We start from the raw sequence: 8,564 nt of genomic DNA on the forward strand, positions 1-8,564 counted from the left end.
TTGTTTATTTGCACATGCATGGGTGTCTTCCATCTCCTTATCAAATGATGGTTTTTATAAAAAAGAAATCTGATTTCTTGATATGCTTTCTCTCAAAACATCTTCAGTGTTCTTGAAAAGATTATTTGAGTTAATGACAAATTCATGTTCCAGAGAATCATTCAGCAATGGGAAACTCATTCTCCAGTTAAATATGTGTTCACATATGAATTAACTGTCCTCCACACATAGCACAGTCTGTGCCGAGTTATATTAAGGATCATAATTTTAGGAGGTGTCAATATACATCAAGATTTCAAATACTTACAATGTATAACAATTATTGTTAAACAATTGTAATAAAGGATAAGAACTAAGATTCAGTGGTTCTATTAACGTTAACTCCACTTTCAACTTGTCTCAAAGTAGCTTGCCAAAATAAATCAGAATTCAAAGTACAATTATTCCATACATTTTATTGTTTAAGAAAAGTTGAAAATTATATAGCAATAATTATTTTAAAATCTGTACTTCATGTTTAAAATTTTTTTCTCCAAGTTCTGCTTGCAGTGAGAGTTGGTAGTTTTACATTCAATATTCTAGAAAAGCAAGTTTCCTATCCAAGCACCTCTATCCATAAGTATAGTGCCATGAGTCCTAGTCATGTACCTAAAATAAAAGATTCTGAGTCAAAACTACATACACTAAGAATACATTATTTATAAATTCTTATCGTTAATAGTAACAAGAAAAATGTATTTTGTCATTAAAATAGCATATATGTCCAATAGGAAGGAAAATTCTTAATTGGAAAAAGATGGATAAGAGAGGACTTAACAGTATACTCTAGATAAAAATTATTAATTTTAAAATATTAGTACTCTTCATTTTCCTTATCTATTTTCTATCTATCTATCTATCTATCTATCTATCTATCTATCTATCTATCATCTATTGTCACTCTACCTACACATCTATCAGTCATCTGTTTCTTTTTTTTAATTTTATTTGTGTGTGTGTGTGTGTGTGTGTGTGTGTGTGTGGCCAGCTCAGCCCACCATGGGGCGGGGCTGGCTGGCATGAGGTGCTGGGGGATTGAACCGCGCTCTCTGTGCTTTTAGCTTAGCTTGTTCTAGGTAGGTGCTTTAGACCACTGAGCCATCTCACCAGCCCCTATGTTTCTTCTTTTATTGAACACTTTTCTCCACTTTTCATGCATCAAATTATTAGGCAGCGGTTATTTTGTTGTTTTCCAAAGTAGCTCTGGTATTATTGCCAAGGAAGTTGGCCTTGGTTGTGCAGAACATTCTGGGGCTGTGTCACCCACTGTTGTTTTAGAGCAGCTTAAGAATCAACACGACCTTCTTTTCTCACTGCCTTGCATGTCTGCTCTCTATTTACTTAATATTGAATCTTTTTAGAAGAAAAACAAAAACCTTCCTAAAAAGAATGGATGTCATGTAAGATCTTTATTTTTCCCTGAAAGACTGTGCCATTTGAAAAAAGAAATTAAAAGAAACTCAAAACAGTAAGTAGATAGAACTGACATCTCCCCACTAAAGCAATTGTCATGGGCACAGATTGATGGAAACGACACATTAGTTGGTGATATGACCATCCCCTTAAATTGTTAGGAATTGTACTTACGCTCGAAAGCTTTAAAAGTTAATAACAATTACTATAAATATTTTTTCTCATTTTAAAATTTGAGACAAAGGCTGGCTAGATAGCTCTGCAGACTCAAGCACCTGCTTAGGCAGAGCGCAGTGGCCAGGGTTCGATCCCTGGAGTGCTGTGCAGGTCCTGCCCCAGGAACGTGACGAGAGGCAATTGAGACTGGGCGTGGTGGTGTACACCTGTAATCACAGCACTTGGGAGGCTGAAAACAGGAAAATCACCACGAGTCCAATCTGTGTAGTGAGACCCTACAGACCCTGTACTAAAAAGATACATAAAAAGATACATAAAAAGATAAGCTTTCAGATTGAATATAAGGTTTCAAGTGGGATCACCATGCTAGCTATGTCAAGTAATTTCATGTAAAAATTCATAATCAAAATGTTTCATAGAGCAAATTAAATGTTGTGTGTGAACATAGTAAACTGCTTGCTCATCATTTGTTATGGTTTATATAAAAATGTTTCCTAAAGACTCAGGAGCTCTTAGTGGGGATTTGGGGAGGTGATTGGACCAGGGTGTGGAATACTGGGTTAAGGGCATGGCGCTGGATGTAGCCCATTGATGGGTTTAACGCTGAGTGTGATGCTGGGAGGTAAACCCAAGGGGAAGAGGCTGCTCAACGCAAGTGTTGCCCAGAAGCATCCATTGGCCTTGTCCTTCCTCGATGACTCTCTACCTCCTGCCTGCCGTATTCAGAGCTGATTCTCCTTTGCCATCACCCTGCCTTGGAACCCAGTAATGGGACTAAAAGCTCTACAAACTATGAATGAAACATCCATCTTTTTCCCCTCTAGTTTGTGGGTGCTTGGGATATTGCTCCAGCAACAAGAAAGTAACTAAGACAATGTTCAGTGGCATGGCTAGTTCTACCTTTCTATTTCTTAATTATTTTGCCCAAATAATTGCTCAAAGATATATTCATTTTATGAATGAGAAATAGCCTACTCACTCATGATCCCAGGAATGAAATTTCATTTCATTACACCCTTTCAGTCGGTCTAGACCACTGAGTAAGTTTGAGGTCAGCACTTCTCAACTGAGGAAGTCCAGATACTGCTCAGAGGCTAACCTGATGATTCTCAGGACCTGGAGCCCCATCAACAGGTGGTAGGCTGGAAAAGTGAGGTGCTAGAACAAAATATGAGCATCAGCGAGAGATATTTCTAATGAAGTATGAATCAGAAACTGATGATTTGATAACACAAAGTAAATGCTGACTACATAATACTAAATTGCTAAGTTTTGAGGAAGTAATGTCCAACAATGAATCAGGAGCAAATCCTGAGGAACATTCTCAAGATCTACTTTCAAGTTATGCTAATAATCTCTGCTTTCTCAAATTACAGACAGTACTTACCCAGTTAAGATACTTGGAGTTTTAAATCTAGTTATCGGTTTAGAAGCAATGAAGAAAGGAAATGTCTAATGCTGGGAGAGCAAGAGTCCCTCGTCCTGCCAGGCGCGTGCCTTGGAGAAACAAGGCGCAGTTCTGAGGCCCGAGGAGGCTTCCACTCCTAGCAAACGCAAGCGAGCTCCTGATGCTGCCCCAGAAATTGTAGAGGAAAGTGCTCAGCACAGGCATCGCAGGTTTTAGCATACTGCTTTGTCACTATTGGAGACTCCCTTTAACATAGAGACAGAAGGATATGCCGTACCCCAGGGCACCTGGCTCCATTTCCTGTCCCCAGGTTCCAGAGACAACGGTGATGCCGTGACATGCTGGGGACATCACTAGTTCAGTGAGACCCACCACCAAGTATGTTGTTCTGCCTGGTCAGTGAAGAAGCCAAATGTTGGACTCTATTTTAAAGCTCTGCACCCTGAGTATATTTTGTATACCAGCAGTCTCATTTGTCTCTGTGTGCAAAATAAAAAAAAAAGAAAGAAACTACTACTATAAAAATACCTTTTTTTTTTTTTTTTTTTTTTGGGGGAACTGGGGATTGAACTCAGATTCTTGCATTTGCCAGTCAAGCGCTTATCCTACTGAGCCATCTCCCCTGCCCCAAGTGTTTTTTTTTTTTTTTTTTTTTTTCTCCGAATGCCTTCAAGGCATGACTGGCTGTCTTGTGTTGCAGGGATCGAACCACAGCAACCTGAGCCTGACTGCTTTGTTGAAGCAGCCACTTAAAGAACTGAGCTAAGGGGTAAAAGTTTCAGATATTTCAGCTCTGTGGCTTTTGATTCCTTCTTCCTTAATGGCCTCTGATAGTTATAAACAATGGAGTATTACTTTGCCATGAACAAGGATAATCTTGAGGCATTCATAGGTAATGGATGCATGTTAAGACCATAATATTAAGTGAAATTAATCAGACATGAAAGCTTAAATAGTCCATGCTTTCTCTTACAAGAAACTAGAAATACAAAGAGCCAAACAGAAGATACCTATTAGGAAATAGGGAGAAGTTTTCAAATGGGAAGGTGAACAGAAAAGAAAGGGACTGGAAGGAAGGGAAAATGAAATGGGAAAATAGAATTAAAGAAAAACAAAAGTTTCAGCACAAGAAACTCTTTTGGAAGTTCTTCCAGAAAATACGGGGAGGGTATTACAAAGCAAAGCCAGAAAAGGAGGATGTAGTGTGTGCATTTCCAAGCACATCACTACCACATGAAATGAGCCCCTGACCCTGGCAGGCACCCTGGGAGCCAGGCTAAGGAGTAGACTTATGGATGATACCTTGTGCTGTGCGAGGAGACGAGCACTTAGCAGCCACTGCTGGGGCGCTGCTGCCTCCTCTCCTGGCAGTGATCCCTGGCTTTAATTTTCTTATTAACTTAAATGAGAAAGAAATAGCAATGAGACAGTTTCAAAGCAGGTTAGTAGGACAGTTACAATAACTAACACATTGCATATTGTTGTCTTAGTAGTATTCAGAGTACAAGATGCAGACATGATATCTTGTCTAAACAATGTTAGTACAAAGCTTTCCTCTAGAACTAAGAGAAACTAGCTGTATATCTATCCTGTTTTATATATATATATATTTTTTTTTCATTACAAAACATTCCTTCACTTATATTCCCCTTTTTTGTTCTGTTTTGTCAGAGATGGGTGCTCCACTGCTGTTAGAGAAGCTATATTTGGAGAAGTCTTTAAAGGACCTTTTCCTACTAGATGCCAGTTCAAATACTGTAGGCACTTGAATTCAGCAAACTAACCCAATATAGTCCAACAGTCCACAATAGTAGAAGGTTATCAGCACAGCTGGCAATGTCAGAGGTTGTTGACTTGAGCCATTTATCACTCAGCATATTAATATGGCTTTACTTTTTATATTTCGTAGTTACACTTTTCTGCTGGATGGTTAAGACCAATTTAAGCAAGACCTATATAACTAAAAATGTAACTTGTATCTGACAAGGTCAGATAAATCCCATGGTCCTCAGGATTTACCCTGAAACCATGTAAAGCACCTTGTAGATCTTTTGTCAGTGTCAGCCATAGGGATGTGTCACAGCCACTGCTTGACCAATTTGCTCACTGTGAAAGCCTGAGAGAATGTTTTCTTGCTAGGTGACTCTCCTTAGGCACACTTTGGTGATAATCCTTGTTAAAAAGAGGTCCAGCAGCCAGACAAAACCCTGAAGACTATGTTTCTAATCACCAGTAGTTGAAGATTATGCAACTATGCACTGCATTGTGAGGTGCAAAAGAAAAATGTTATAAAACTTAGCACCAGTGTTCAATATGTGTGAACTTGGAATTGATTCTAAGGTTATACTGATTTCAGAAAATTAGTTTTTTGCTTTTCCTCTGTTAAATAAAGGTATTCTGGAGCATCACATGAAAAAGTAAATCCCATTGTCCTTAGAGGTAAAATTTTCATAAAGTAAACTTTATGTGTAACATTTTCTTTTTCCAACAACTCACTTAGTTATTAGTTCACACATTCACTTACGCTGTATTTATTCATCCATATAGTTTATGTATTTTGCATTGTTGAGTTATTGAGCAACATAATTCAACTTATTTATGGTTATGGGTGTATTACCATGTTTACCGTCTCATTCTTCAATATTTGTAGCAATAAAATGGTTCTCGTCTTCCTTCCTTCCTTCCTTCCTTCCTTCCTTCCTTCCTTCCTTCCTTCCTTCCTTCTTTCCTTCCTTCCTCCCCTCCTTTCTTCTGCCCCTTCCTCCTCCCATTTATCTCACTTTTGCTTTGGTTATTTTTACATTATCTACTAGGATCTGAAATATCTGAAAGGCTAGCAGTAGACACAACAAAACTGATCAGAATGTGTCGATGAAATCCAAGAAGATATAATTAAACAGATAATTGCACAGTGAGTCTCCAGAGGACCTTAATTAAAAATAAACTAGCAGAGCTAAGGAAAGAGATGCAAACCCTGAATTTTCCACATTAATGATACTTTGTGTCCATAGAAATTTTCAACATGAATCCAAGAAATTAAAAATTCTTTTGAAAACACAGGCAGGAAAAGTGACCAATGTGAAGACAGAGTATCAGGCACAGAAGGTAGGGCTTGGTGTATGATGAATTACTGTGACATTTCTTAAAAGCAATGAGAACATTAAAAAATAGATGCAACAGCTGTTAAATAGTGCAAAGAAGACTAATCTAAGATTAATTGAAATTAGTGAAAAATCAGAAGAGAATAGAAAGGGCATAAAATCCTGCTTACAGAAGTAATAGCAGAAAAATTTCTAAAAACAAAAATAATTTAGCATGTAGATAAAGTGAGGCAGTAGAACCCCAAAGAACAATGATCATAAAAGAACCACTCTTCAACACATCACAATCAAAATTCCCAAAATCCAGCAAGTCATTACTGTTAAACCTAATATATCTAATGTTGTTTTCCTCCTGTATCAGTTATATATTGCTATAAAATTAATGAATTCAAACTTAGTGGCTTAAATAATCAAAAAAAAAATTTTTTTGCGGTACTGGGGATTGAATTCAGGACCCTGCACTTGCCAGGCAAGTGCTCATTCTACTGAGCTACTTCCCCAGGCCTAGTTATGGTTTTTTGAGATAAAGAATTTGGTTAGTTTTATTTTTGGACTAGTTGTACCTGAAGCCAATCATTTGACAGCAGTATTTTGTGCTTTATCTAGTGCTATATTTGCTGAAATTCTCTCATTGCAAATTCCTTGCAGATTACAGTAAAACTTGGCTGGGAGATTGTGTAAGGGATTTCTCCTGGCATGGATCATCCTGCTTCAGGTAGTCTTCCATCTTCCAATGGACTGCCCAATTTTTCCAACAACGATAGAACACGTCTCTCTAGCAAGAATGAAGGCTCCAATTTGTAAGCTTTTGCCAAGTCACTATCTGAGTCATATTTGCAGTGCTATTGGCCAAGTATCTCACATAGCTAACACAAGGTTGAGTTGGCGTAGAAGTCAAGTCCAATGTTTTTGAGGAAAATCACCAAGGTCATATCGTGAAGGAGCAATTAGAGATGGAGGAGGAATTATTTCGACTGTGAATGAGAACATACTATTATAGCTTCATAATTTCCTGAAATTTTCAGTAACTTTTCATTTTGGTGAGTGTTTTCCTCATGTTTCTATAGATGTTATGTGTGGTTTTCCTTTCACAGTACCTGTAGGACAATTAGGAAATAATTTGTTACTACTCTGGAACCAGCAACTATCATGACTATGATGCTTAGATTAAGACAACATCAACATCAATAACCAAAAGTTCTAAATCTTAGCTTATTATTTCTACTTGAGTTTATAAGGTGGGAGTTTGGAGTTTTCTGCAAGATAGATATTATTTATTCCCTGTACCTTATCTCACCACATCCCTGTCCCAGGAAAGACTACCACTATTGGTCTGATTTATTTATTTATTTGCTTACTTATTTGTTACAGGGTCTTGCTATGCAGCTCAGACTCACAGTGCTCCTCCTGTCTCAGCCTCCCCAGTGCTGGGATTACAGTCATGCACCACCATGCCTGGTTTCCATGGCTAGTTTGGCACACCTGGGTTTCCATGCCCTGATTGAACTTAGGCCCTTGTGCTTGCCGGACACACTTAGACTGCTGAGCCATTTTCCTAGTCCTCTTCCTTCTTTTCCATGTGCCCAACCCAAGAAAACCTGGTGTGGAGGAAACAGGACAACAATTACTTCTGTGCTATTCCCTGGCTCTGGCATGTGGCCACATGTTACTCTCTCTTGCAGGCATTACAACCAACCTCCTCATTCTCTTGCTTTCAGCTTAGATGCTGGCTGTTCAGATGGTGAAATGCTCTTGACATTAAGAAATGACTTGAAAATATGTCAAATTCTGGGGATACTCAGTGAAACAGGACCTCAAGTTTTGGATCAGCACAAGTACATACACAAGCTCTGATTAAAAATTCAGCAGAAATTTCTAGGGAAAAATGTCTCAATAATTTTAAGATGTATCTTGCAGTTTCTCAATGAGATATAACATCTGACATTGTTCAAGGTTTTTTTATTCCGCCAATTTATGGTTTTTATCCCAAGGCAGAAGGGAAACTTGCTCAGAGACCTGAGGATGTGATTTGTATATGATAGATAGTATTCCAATAATGTCTGTAGGAAACTCATACAATTTTGAAGAAAAGTATATTGGTCAGAGCGAGAGACTGCAGCATTTTTACAAAGATCTTCTTCAGAAATATCTATTTACCTAGCGTGTAGTGTTCATCTAAGGCTGCTCTTACTCTTAGGTCTATCCTCTTCCAGTTTTCTCAAACGAAGACACTAATTTCTTGTTTCTGAATGATTTTTTTCACACTCATTTGTATTAGTTGTTAAGCTTACTTTTGATGTGTGTTATTTTCTTAGCTTAGGTGCTTGTCAGCATGTTTTGTTTTTTATCTTAAATGTCTCTCCATGGACTATGTATTACAGGCCCCTATTGGGAAGTAGCAAACCCTTTAAGAGGTGGAGCCTGGA

This window comes from Octodon degus, unplaced genomic scaffold (genome assembly GCF_000260255.1).
Source record: "Octodon degus isolate 3935 unplaced genomic scaffold, OctDeg1.0 scaffold00300, whole genome shotgun sequence".
In the NCBI taxonomy this organism is placed as follows: Eukaryota; Metazoa; Chordata; class Mammalia; order Rodentia; family Octodontidae; genus Octodon; species Octodon degus.